The following is a 13,515-nucleotide window of genomic DNA, read 5'->3' on the forward strand; positions in this document are numbered from 1 at the left end:
GATGGATAGGCATGAAGGAGCAAAGTGTTTTCCAAACACTTCTCTTACCAAAAAAGTTAAGGCGTAAGACAGCAGAAAAACTTTCCACTCTTGAAAGAAACAAGCTGAACAAAATCCACACCACCACACGACTTTTCAGCAAATCCTACCAATTTTACACAGAGCAGAAGAGGTAACTTTACCTCTTGGTTCAGGTAGTGGCAGATGGGAAAGCTGGGAGAAGAAAAGCTACACAGCTGTCTCTGAAAATTTTAGTGGCATCTACAAATTCTTAGCTCGATTCGCCCCACATCACCAGCTCCAAATAATCCTTCCTTTACTGTGGCACTGGAGGATCTAAGAAAATCTCACCTCTGTACAACTGCAGCAATTGGAAGGACCTTATTTGGATTCCTCCCCCCAGCTCCACTTTGCACTGAGAATACATGGCTACAAGAGCATTCACGAAGGGATTTTTTTCCTCCTCTGGCTTAAACAGTGAATGGCAGAGCTCCGAGTCTGAATAAACAGTGTGGGTGGTGACTGCTCTGTGAGGCCCATGTAAAGGATGCAATCATTTTCTGACTCTGTTCAGCATTAAATCATGTGAAACTAGCTTGATTACCACACATAACATTGACTCTGTTACAGAGTATAACGTACCGTGTATCCTTCCCTAACTTTGCAGGGGAAAAAAATAACAATTAATTCTCCTAGCTTCAAGTGTTTAATTGTGTATAAAGTTCATTGACCTCACTAGTTGCTGTCAGATGATCTTGCTAAGGCCTGTGAAAAACATCCCAGGAATGCAGTGATGTGGGCAGAAACAAAGTGAGTTCATGCCACAAAATGCTTTAAATGGAACAAAATCAGCAACCATCCAGAGAGCCTGCACTGAAAACAGGACTTCGGAATAATCGTTGATTTAACCTCACCTAAGCACAGCTAGTCCTTGAAAAGGGGCTATTATAAATCATAGCCTTTTAAAAAAAAAGAAATCCTTTAGGGATCCTGCATGTGACTACATGAAGTAACTTTGTTTACTGGGAAATCTCTGCAGCTGACTGGGAGGCAATGTTTTGGAATGACTGGAGAAACTCGGGCACGGAGGAGATAAGCTGGGAAGTGGGAACCTGCTTTTGTGCCCTGTCCAGTTCCCATTAAGGATACGTCGTTTTGCCTCCGTGCAACTCAATTTCTTCCTCAATAAAAATGGAAATGGGTCTGCTTATCTACATGAAGACATGCTATGCTTTTTTCTGTGTGGGGAAGCCGCTGTTAATGGGAGGTATTATCATGTATTTGACACATACGTAAGCATCCTACATAGTTTTTGACATCTCTCTGAAATGTAGCTTCTGAGCTATGTTTTATGAAATCTTTCCCTCAATGACCCCAAAGAAGTGTGTTGCGTTACTCACTTCATACATCGTTTCCAAATGAATAATTCAGCATGAATTCTGCTGGTAGTGCCCATTAAAATGTAAACTGCTCGTCTTACCTACTTTTCACAATTGACCTATGTGATTTCCGAGGGATGTCACAGTCCAATTTTCTAGGGAAGCAGTGCAAGAACCACTGATTAGATGGCAGTTTTTGTTAACCCGTAAATCTTAGCACAACTTAAAAGCACATCTGCCGAACTTCTGTCCGACTGCAAGGCCTTTGGGATGGAAACCAAAGGTACCTATGGGCATGGATGGCATTTCTGCCATCCCCACTTTCATTGCAGGGTGATGCATCCAAATAAGCCCCATACCTCACCAGGGCTGGAAACTGAGTTCTCCCCTGCTTCTGGCGTTTTTCTGGGAGCCTCCAGGAGAACCTGACTGTTAAATAACAAGTTCTTTAAGTGTGACCAGGCAAACATCACTGCAGGGCACTTATTCATTGCATTTATTTCACATCCCCTCCCATACTGCTCTCACCATTCCTTCCCTCCTCCTCTCCAAAGGCTGATGTACATGATGAGGGAAGGTGTGGCTCACAGACAGGAGAAAGGAGATTGAAAAGCTGGTCTGCAGTGATGATCTAGGACATGCTTTCATCTTATCCAGTATGTTGCTTAAGAGCAGCTGTCTCTTTGCTTTGGTGGGGGCCACCATTGGCCAAATCCTTTCCCATATACTTCTGATATTTTGCATCTCTTATGGTGGCTACAGCAGATAAGCTCCTAAACAAATAATTCTGGTGAGAACATTTTGCATTTGGTTATTTGGTTCATTTTGGTGATTGTAACAGGCTTGGATTATAACTTCTACCATCTGGAATTTAATCTTCTTCACAGACAGTTAAAACCAGTTAATAGCCATATTAAATTGTGGATTATGATTTCTCCTGGTATTAAGTTCTAAAGTCTTGCTCCAGAAGGGTATGGGATTAAGACAACCTCTACTATTAAGTGCACTGGAAAATATGTAGTTCATAATTTCTCATATCTATTTTATCTGCTCATTATCAATTACAACAGTGGCCTTAAAAGATAAGAAAATGTTCCAATCAAGCTCTGTAACCCACACAAGGTGTCTTTGTGAGAAGGGGGTTTAATTAAGTTTTTCTTTCCATTGCCCCATTGCAAGTGTTTGGATGGGAGGGGAGGGGGATAGAGAAGGAAAAACCTGAACATGTGATGCAACTTCATGTTTATGGGAAAAATATTTGGAGGACAAGATATCTATGAAATCAATGGGTTCCAGGCCTCAGCCAGCATTTCATGCTTTTCCCAGATGGTGACATACTGGAATGTTTTCCCAAACAGCAAGAAGCCAAACTGGGGTTTTTGCAGCTGCAAATAGGTAAGAAAACTTTAACCCAGCTCCTCAAAAAGCTACAAAATATCAAACAATTTCAAGGTATGTGTGAAAGACAACTGTAATACACAATAACATACCATTCTTCTGGATTGTATTTTTACTAATAGCACAGCAAACTACCTAAGTAGTAATAATAAGAAATAGGCTTCTGAGCAACACCCACACATTTAAAAGTAATGCAAAGACTTGGGTTTAGTTCAATCATTTCCAAAGTTCAAGATAAATAATCTTGAACAAAGGACTTAATGTAAGTGCAACACTATTTTATTACCCAGAAAACTACACTCCACCAGAATAAACTGAAGAGAAGTCATGGAGTTTGCAGCTTGTCAAAAATGGAGAAGAAATTAAACTTGCCTTAGGGGAAATACACACATGTATATATTATACACTGTGCAATCCTTGGCCATTAAGATTTCTTCTTACCTGAAAATGCCATTCTCTCTTGTTAGGAAATGAAAAATACAACAGTAGTAATCCAAGAACAGCTGGTGAAAACCAAACAGACCTAGGAAACCATCTGCATATCAATTCAGAACTTCTTGCCACATCACTCCCTTCCTTCAGTTTCATTTCAGGAAACCCAACACATCCTGCAAGCAGGAGTTTTACCTGAGAAAATCAGGTACTTCAGTCACGTTTGATACTAAATAGCACCTTGAATCCTCTCCTATCTCCTCCCTGCTGTTTAAATCCTAAATTATTTTATCAGCCCAGTAGCTAAAATTTCCTTGGACTAGCAACCCCTGCTTTGTAGATTCCGAATGCTGAGTTTCTGAACTGTATAAAGAAGGGGGTTGCTATGTCTGATAGTTCCTGACACAATCTACAGCAAAAGCATGCTGAAATTTGAATTAAGATGACAAGTATTATCTATATATACATGAATAAAGACTTTTATTTATATAAGGTTAGTATCCTCAGATAGTATGGAGCTAGAACATTGTTTGGATAGTGGTACAACAATATAATCCCAGCGTTCCTGTGGGATACAGCATGTATTTCTATCCCTGATGATTTATGAACTATTGGACCTTAAACCTCTTGCTGCTTCTTTCCTTTAGCAACTTTTCACTGGCACGGGTCCAGCTCTGAATACAACCAGTCCACAGCCTTCAACTATTAAAAGTACTTGGTGCCTGTTCATGTCGAGGTGAGGGTCTGCACAACCCACCCCGCAAGGCCGACTGCTGAACTCACTGAGACAACCCCACCACGTTCAGCAGGGACACCCTGATTTACACCCCTTCAGTATCTTATCCACGATCCCACAGCAATCCATTAAAGAAATACTGAAAAAATCTAAGAACAAACAAACAAATCAACCCTGCATTCCCATTAAGATAAAAATGTGAAATGAACATAAATGGAGGGAGATACTGCTGTCACTTCAAGGAGTGAGGATTAAAGGACTCCAGCCTCATCAGATAAGACTCTGGATTTTCTTGTCTAGCACTCTTGTTTTAATCCATTTTCCAGTTCTATATGAAATGAATTATAGCTAGATCTGCATAGCGTTTAAGGACATAAATCTATCCTACAGTGTATTTGAATTTAAAATACACACAGCCTAATATCTTTCATGCCTGAAAAAAATGGACGTGAAATCTCAGGGGGAACAGAGCAATTACCTATTTCAGTCAACGTGTGAAGAATAGTCAAATAAATGGGCTAACAGGCCCACCAGCTGGAAAAATTAAACTGAAAGCCTGCTTCTGAATATATGCATTATATCACCCTTAGCCAGAATGGCTTTAATTATTCTTAAATATAGCAGTGGAATGCGAAATAGGAAAATCTTACAGTCCTTTTCTCCCACAATGGAGAAAGAGAAGAAAATTGCCATCATTATAATTTTTGTTGCCATTAGATAAATGGGTAGTCTTCCAGGTCATGGTAATCCTCCTTGGCTTTTTATATTATCTATTTAGCCCGAGGATCCAAAGATATTTTTTTAAGTGCTTGTGGATTCTGTCACTCATACGTCATCTGCTGGTTATGGAAATAGAATTGGGCCCATTTTACAGGCAGGGACAAACACAGCTCTGCCAGTGACAAAGCGTGACACTGGCTGAGCCCGTGCAGTCAGGTCTCTCCTCGGACCATGAAGCCACTCAGAGAAGTCATGAAAAGGAGGGTGGGATGTATTTTACCTAGCTTGAGCTGCCTTAAAACTGCAAGTCTAAACAAAGTGTTCACGTAGACTTGCTCCCTGGATGATTCATCTCGTTTCGCACCACCTGTCTTAGGACCAGATGAATCACCTTTTGAAAGTCTCTGTCTGTTGGATGTCTAACTTTTAGATACCTCAAATCCATCCTATGCAGAAAAGCACCATCATCTCCACTAAATACTTGATAAACTCTAAAATGTATCTTTCTAAGGCTAGTAACAGAAGAGTTTTATCTAGTATTCTTTGACAGAAATTAAAAAAATACCAAATGCTTAATTTTCATAATCTCAACAGTTTCCCCTGACCAAAAACAAACAAAAGAGCCACTGTGTTTTAACAGAAAATGCTTCAAGAAGAAACTACTACTTTGTCAGGCACACCACACGATTGAAATAGTCTCTCTGTTGAGATGGTGAGGAAGACAATGCAAACACATAATCAAACTTTTCAGCCAGTGTGCCTTTTTCTGTACCTCTAGCTTTGTACATATGTCTTAGGAGGGGCTGAAGTTACATTTGTGTTTTCTTGCCAGCCATGTGCCAGATGGGTTCCTTCTCAAATGTGTGCTGTTTTAAGACCCAATCTTGCCTGAAACAACAGGGTCAAGGCCACTTTGATGTTACAGCTGGATACAAATCTCTGCTGCTTCTGTGCCTGTTGCTCACTTTACTTTTAATGTCCAATTCCAAAAAGATGGTGGAGCTCAGTACAGATCTAGCTGCAGGAATTATTTGCAGAGATGACAGAGAGTTTCGCCTCTTGGGGAGACTCCCCAGTGATTCCCATGTGATCAAACCCCTTCCAAGCCATCAACTTAAAAATAACATGTTGGGTTTTGGAAAAAATGTAATTCCAGGGGGTTTGTGGAGCCTCTGGTTTTGACTTTTTTAGGCTGCACTGGTGTTGAGTTTTCAGAAGACTCCTCCACAACCGAGAAACTTCTCGGCAGCCAGCTCCAGAAGCAAAGGTCTTAAGGACATGGGTCAGGATGAGACTCAGCCCTTGTAAGGAAGGCTTGGCAATGCTGCCAACGTACGTGGCAGCCCAAAAGGCCTCTGAAACCCAAGAGGCCTATCTGAGCAGACCTACAGACAGATAAAAAGCATCTTTGCTCCCACAGTGACAAGTGCCTCAGGCAAGCCAACAGATAGACTGCCTCAAATGCAAACTGGTGAGTTTCTATTTCATGACTGATTTCACTCTTATGGGCAATCCCCAGGGTAAAAAATTCTCCTTGCTTTATGCCAAACTGCTACCAACAGGTTTTAGGGAGGTTCTGCACAGCTCGGGGATTTTTATTCAAGTGTTTTAAAGCCTACATGATGAAAACCACAGTGACTAAAACTAAAAGCCTGGGCATTCTGCACCATATGTTACTGCTTTGCCATAGAAAACTTCAGGGCTTTAGGGCTGGCAACTGAGAAATGATGACCTCCTGCCTGTGAAGTTGCAAGTAATTAGTGCACTTGCACAATTGCACCATTAGTTCTTTGATTTCATAGGCAGGAGGAACAGAGGTGGTTTTCGTTGTTAAATCTGTTTCCCTAAAAAACCCCATATTTTAAAGTTCTGAGCAAAAATGGACTTAGTGGATGTGCAGAGGTCACAGATGGACTTCTCCCCTTTGCCCCAAAGTGCAGTTTCCTTGCTTTAAGCAGTCAGGTCTTACATTGTTCAGTTGCAAAGCAAAGCTTCTGGATGTGACCTGATGTGACACACACAGTCAGAAAAAGATCAAAGCTCTGGGAATTGCTCCTGTTGAGTTATATGGACAACTTTATTGATAACAGCATCAAATTACTGCATTGCTGATAATAATAACTGAACAACACCCTGCCAGGTGTACGGGCAGGGCCAGTAGTTATGGGTGAAGCTGAATATAGCTATGCATCTTTCCACCAACTCCTAACCTTATAATATCTTCTCTATATAAACATCTGACAAAAAATATAGAGGCCCTTGAATCTTCCTCTGCTTAAGTTCTGAAATCTAGAAAAGAGATTATAATATATTTTACCTTACAATGAATTAACTCCTCAGCATGTCTGTTCCAATGCTGGGTTTGTGAACTATGCCATGACAGAAAAACTGTCAGTAAGCATAATTTACTGCTAAGGAAGATATTTCTCTAAAAATGCATCAAGGAGAGGGTGATAAACCCCAAAACATTGTAACACAAGTTTTACTGAAGTATGTATGTAAGCAAAAAGTGAATAAAGGGTGGTAAAACTGAAGGCACTTTCTCTATTCTGGGTGATAAGATTATTTGGGATTAACTTCTGTATTGGATGGATGACTCTGAGTACACTGTGGGTAAGAAGGAAATAATACACATTCTTGTGGCTACAAACACTAAACCAAAAAACTAAACTGTCTGGCTTTATATTGCTAAAACACGGAGTTGTGGAAACATTGCTAAAGTTTTGTTGGTACAGACCATGGAACTAATCTTGTCTCTTTCTCAGTGTATTTGTCTCATACTTTATCTTCCCTTTACTTTCTAATTTCTCCCTCTTTCCCTTTTCTTCCACCCTTCTCTCCCCACTCAGCATTCAGTTTCTTTGTGTCTCAGGTACAGCAAGGCTGGTTAGCAAGGAAATCCTGATGCAATCGTGATGCTTTTCTATCACCGTTCACTAGTCATTAAGGTTATAAAACCATAATGAATGATATTGTTGTTATTATTAAAGAAATTCTGCACAGATTAGATTACAACAGCTCAATCTTCCCCTTTTTGTTTCATTCTTTAAGAAAAAACATTTCCTTTTTTCAGTACAGTCCACGGAGGGCACAAGAACATCTACAGATTATCTTTGAACAGCTCAGGCTGCAGTGGTGACAGCCCTCGAGGCTGCCTTGGTGGCACAGGGTGCTCTTGGCTCTTGGGATACACCTGTGGGGCAGTCCACCCTCCCTTTGACCCGCTGGCATTGTCCCCTCTGGTGGGACACTGGCCACTGAGGTGAGCAGCTGCTTCCTGAAGGCTCCTGACATAATGGACTGCATCCCTCTGCCTGCCTGTATCCACAGGGAGAGTGGAAGCACAGTTGTGCTGCCATACTCAAAAGGATGGTAGCAATGTCACCACCCCAGGATGCAGACAGAGATGGGATCACCGCATGTTTCCCTGAGGTATCTGGCAAATGACCCAGAACTTAGAAGGAGCCATAAGTGGACAGGATTTTGAAACTCAATGCAAGGCTTGAAAAAGCAGGCCCTAATATCTCCTCTTCATTTTCATCCAGTGTAAAGCTCTAAGCACACTAAGGCTGGCGGGATAAAAGAAGAGAGACTAACATACTGTGTCTACTGCTTCCCCTTTAGCACCCTCCTACCGATTCCATACTCATTTCCATCTGTGCAAAGTGCATGTAAAACAACTTCACCCCTTGCCAGCTAGACATTGAACTGTGGGATTTGAATCGTTCTGGGTTCCTGGGCCTCCTTAGGTACATAAAAGCCGCGTCTGCGCCGCGGGAGGCGGCTGAATCGCAGCCTTTGTGTGCTGGGCACAGGGGAAACAGAGCCCGACCGTGGGCATGTGCCAGCCCCTGCCGGGTGAGAGCTGGCACTGTCTGCCCAGCAAAGCCTCGACATTTCCACCAACCACACTGAGTACATTTTCAATGGCAGAATCAGGCTGTACATAGTAAAATGAACAAATCCAAGTTTCCTAAAAGCGGGAAGGTCTGTGATCAAAACACACCACAGAAAGACCTGCGTTTCCCAGCCTGGTGCATAGAGCAGAGAGAGCAGCGCATTTGGAGCATCCTGGAATGCTGAGTTTTAGACCATCCTCAGCTGCAGCATCCCATGCCTAAGAAAGGGGCCAAAGGATGCCCAGCATTGCAGGGCATCACCTGTGGGTGCTCAAGGGGGAAGTGCCCAGCAGGACACTTTTGAATGAAGCAGTTCTATGCAAAACAGCCTTTGCTGTGTCCTGTTTCCCTTGGACAGATGCATCTCCCTGTCACAGAGTAGTGAGGGGCACCAAGCATACTTGACACAGCAGAACAGAAGCAGAGGAGCACTACGGCACATCAGCAGTTCCAGGTCACATCTTCCAAAGTAATAAGAAAGAATTGCTTGTAGTCTGCTACATGAAAAAGTCTTTCAGCAAAGTTTTTCCAGCTACAGTGAAATACATATAGCTACATATTTACAGTTAAGACACCAGGGAGATAATCTATGCACATACACTTCCAAAGTAGCTGTGGACAAGAACTGGAATTTTCCTCTGCAAGTAGCGTAACAACTAAATATTTAAATAGTTAGAAGGCCAAACAATTGCAAACAAGTCAGCAACAACCATATTTCTCTCAGTTCCTGACGTTGCCCACTAAAGACAGCTGTAAAAGAGGACCTGAGTAAGTCCCAAGTTATTCTTTTAAATTGAGCGTCCTCCTTCTCCTCCTAATAATAATAATAACAATAGTAATAATAGTAATAGTAATAGTAATAATAATAATAATAATAATAATAATATTAATGTTCAACCAAGCAATAGCTATATGAAGTAGAAATATGTATACCTATCTCAGAAAATCTACAAAAATCCAGTGCTTCAGAGACCTCACCATTTTTTCATGCAGCAATCACCAAACAACAGCTATATGAAGTAGAAATATGTATACCTATCTCAGAAAATCTACAAAAATCCAGTGCTTCAGAGACCTCACCATTTTTTCATGCAGCAATCATTAAACACTTCTCTGATAAATTGTTATGCAAACTGATGCTTGATGGAGTTTGGACTAACTAAATAGTCTTGTGTCAGAGTCAGACTCATAGAAGAGCCTTATATGGGTACCCAGCATCTCAGCAAATGCTCCCAGTGCTGCCTGCTCAACTGGTGCTGTGCCCTGCAGACGATCCGTGACCGCTGGCACCCTCACAAGCCCACATGTCACGAGCAATGGCCGAGCAGGCTAATCAGAAGCAGCCAGCGAAGTTTTGGGGTGCGAGGCTGCTGCCCTCCCCAGCAAGGAGGGAGATGGGTGCAGGGGCATGGGGAGTGACATCACGCGAAGGAAGAAGCGAGGCCCTACAGATGTCCCGCCGGGACAACGACACAGTGTTCCTGCTACATCCCGAGCGCGAACGTGGCTTGTGTGCATTCAATGAAATTGTTTTTGTATACAAAGAGGATTTCAGCTGCTGTGAGGCAGATGGAAGGCGCTTTTGGCCGCGCTGAAATGTCTGGTACTGCCCGCGTTCGGAAGCATGCACGGGGCAAGAACAAAATACACTACTGTGCAATGTAAGTTGTCTGGTAAAAAATTAATTCAGCACAGGGCTATGTGAACTACAGGAAAACAAGGAGGAGTGGATGGCTTACCCTGCTGCTCTGCCCATTCCTTTCTCTTAGAAGAAAGAGAGCTGCTCACACTGCCGGGCCACTCAAAGAAAGGTGAGGGGGTGGCAACTGTCAGAGGGCAGCAACAACCATGAGAAACTTCATTTAGCTGAGTTTAAACTTGGAGTTAGAGAGCAGAGCAGAGTGAGCAGGGAGCAGCTACAGACAGGGAGCCTTAACCTTCAGCAGAGCACCGCTCACCTCCTGCAGTCGCTGGCAGCAGTTCTTCGCCCTGGGCTGGGGGGAGGCACCTCCAGCCAGCGACTACAGCTCCCCCTCCCTCTGCTCTCCTTTCCCCCAGGAGCTGAACTGCTTCTGCATGCCTTTCAGGGTGGCACAAAAACAGGTGAGACAGTCCTGCTTTCAGAAAGTTAGAGAAACTCTTTACTAGACCAGCCAGTTCATCCTACTAGGGTGATTGCATCACTTAAATATCTGGTTTGCTAAATTCTTTTTAATTGGGAAAGTGTTTTTCTATTAAAATTTGCAGGTCTCCATAGATCATTTACCTTCCAGTACCCCATGCCTGTTAAAAATCTTTCTCCCAGCCCGGTTTTGTATGGTGCTAATGTCAATCCACATCAAAGTCCACAGGAATTCTACACATGTGAATCCAAGTTTAAGCAAGAAAAAAAAAAAAGGGGGCTCAGATTTTTATTACGTGAATTTTATTGGAACATTCCCTTCATGTCCCTACATACAGAAGAGCGTCTGGATTGAGTTACAGCTGCATTTACTCCCACACATCTGCTCCCTTATTGTTATAGTTACCTTTTCTCAGGGGATTTAAGAAACTACCCCCCCGAAAAAAAGCCCTTCACCTTTAGGTCCATGATGACAAAGATCAAAAAGCCTTCAGCATTCCTGCACCATGACATGAATTATGCTCTGCAGCAGTTTAAAAATTGCTTTTCTAATTCGAATGCTGCTGCTTGACCGCTGGGTTTCCAAGAGCGGCGCGCAGCAGGGCCGGTGCCCTCGCTCTCCGTGGAGGTGTGCGGCTTTGCTTTATAACCCACAGCACGTCTGTGACTGGCGTTTCACTGGGAGGGGCATGAGGCAAGGTATAGCAAATCTCCCTAGCAACAAACATAGAAACACAAAAATAAACTTTGGATGCACAACACTCAATTGATTTCACAAGTTGCTGGGCTGGCTGCGTGATGGAAAGCAATCGGAGGACAGCCGAGCCCGCCAAGAGGGGATGCCAGCCAGATTAAAGGTACCCAGCACTTAGAAACATAAGGGCCCAATTGTGTCAAAAATCTTATTTTAATAGAATAATACAGTATGAAGCAAGACACTTCCCTACTTTCCAATTGCTCTATTGTGCAGACCCTCAGGAGAGCTTTGAAGACCAGATTTTATCTTGGTCTCACTGCAAAGTCGAATCCCATCCCAGCTGAAGGCAGGAGGAACGTCCTGGTTTATTTCAGTGCTAATGAGGGTGGGCATTAAATGCATATGGTGATGGACCTCGTGCAGGAAGGCAGACAAGGATGCCAGGGACATCAGGAACGAAGCCCTGCAGCAGCACGCCTAAACATACACCCTGGCAATGGGGGCTTGGGCAAAGGGAAAGGAGAAACCACTGCTCCACTGCAGCAATTACAAATGACAAGGTTATTACTGACACGAACAAAAACACATTGATTGCTTTCATTAGCTGGTTATGGTCAGCTAGTGCATATTTGGGGATGGAACTTGAGCTGGTTCAAAGACAGACACTGACTGCATTTTCTATCCAGGAAATTACAAGGCAGGTCCAAGTAATCATCTTCCAGGGAGACAGTTCAGAATTACTTGGTTTTAAGTATGGATGGATATGATTTCGAAGAACCAAACTGGTATATCAAGAAACTTGTGAATGGCAGGGATAAAGACTAAGACCAGGGGAGGCACAGCTGATCTGAACTATCTCCTGATAACCTCACCAGTGAGCTAACGTTACTGGGAGAAGAAATGACATGGGCAGATGGGGTGCAGGCTGCAGGACTGCCTTTGCCCTGCCCAGCGTGATGACTGCCCTGCGAAGATGCTAGTTAGTCTCAACAGCAATGTGCACATTACCCTCCCAAACGTACAGTAGCAGTCCTATCTGAGACCTGTAAGTAAGGAGAAACAGCGTATTCCTCAGCTTGTAAATTAATTTAATTCCTGGAGTGCACTTATAGAGTAATGCCTGAGGCTTATGAAGGCAAAATGGAGCTAGAGACAGCACATTAGTCTCTGGAGAGACATACCAGCTGTTTCACGTCCTGATGGGGGTAGGGTGGAAAACAGTTGTATACAGTCTGCACTGTCCACTTAAAATCAGAGTATTTTCCCCTTACTTTCCCATACTATTAAAAATCACATATCTGAATAAATATAGGGAATTAGCAATTCACAGAGATGGGATAAGTTCAAATCCTGCACCTCCGAGGTGCAATGCTAAAATAGAAACAGCAGCCTTCTCCTCCTACAGAGTATTATCAAGAAATAATGATTCTGATGAAGAAACAGATTAAGAGGGAAATTAAAGTGCAGATTTAATTTCAATAGTAGTGCACCCAAGTCAGCCTGTAAATAAGCCAATCTCACCACCTAAATTAGGCATCAATAGAGAATTAGTGCCGACCTTAGGAAAACTGTAAGCCTTAAGAAAAGGGAAGGGTAGATGAGTGCACCCTTTTCAAACATAAATCTATAATCAACCCTCTCAAAACCAGATAAGGGCTGATGGCAGGCAAATTTAATTTTAGAAGTATCTGAAGAGTTTTCTCCTTACTGAAGGATGGGGTTGGGGCAGGGTTGGCCTTAAAGCTGGGATCCTATTGCTCCTAAACTTTGTGGAGGTCTAAATTTATGTCCAGACATTATAACTAGCCTGTATATCATTAATAAGCTATATCAAAAGCCTGCATTCAGATACCTTATCAAGTTGAAACACCTCAGATGCAAAGCTCGTCTATGGATATCAAGGCTTGATTTCCATAAAAAATCCCCTTCCAAAAGTTTATAGTACATGCTAGGAGGTTCTGCTTTGGTGTCCTCATTTCTGCCTCCCAATGAGTGGTGGTTGGTACAGTACTGAGTCAGAATATGATGTCTCCAGCTCAGTTTGAATCAGCCAGGTAAGGCACAATGCAGCTGATCGCTTAGAGCACATAATTATAGCATCCATGAGCTACTCAGAGGATGCTGGCACTGAC

The 13,515-nt window shown here is 42.7% G+C and overlaps 1 protein-coding gene across 1 annotated transcript in view; it reads right to left on the reverse strand.

Annotated features, from left to right (window-relative positions):
• BCL2 (BCL2 apoptosis regulator) overlaps positions 1 to 13,515 on the reverse strand; it is a 97,443-nt gene that overhangs the window by 50,097 nt on the left and 33,831 nt on the right. The gene's annotated exons all lie outside the window — the stretch shown is intronic.

This window comes from Passer montanus, unplaced genomic scaffold, assembly GCF_014805655.1.
Source record: "Passer montanus isolate IOZ18808 unplaced genomic scaffold, ASM1480565v1 scaffold107, whole genome shotgun sequence".
NCBI lineage: Eukaryota > Metazoa > Chordata > Aves > Passeriformes > Passeridae > Passer > Passer montanus.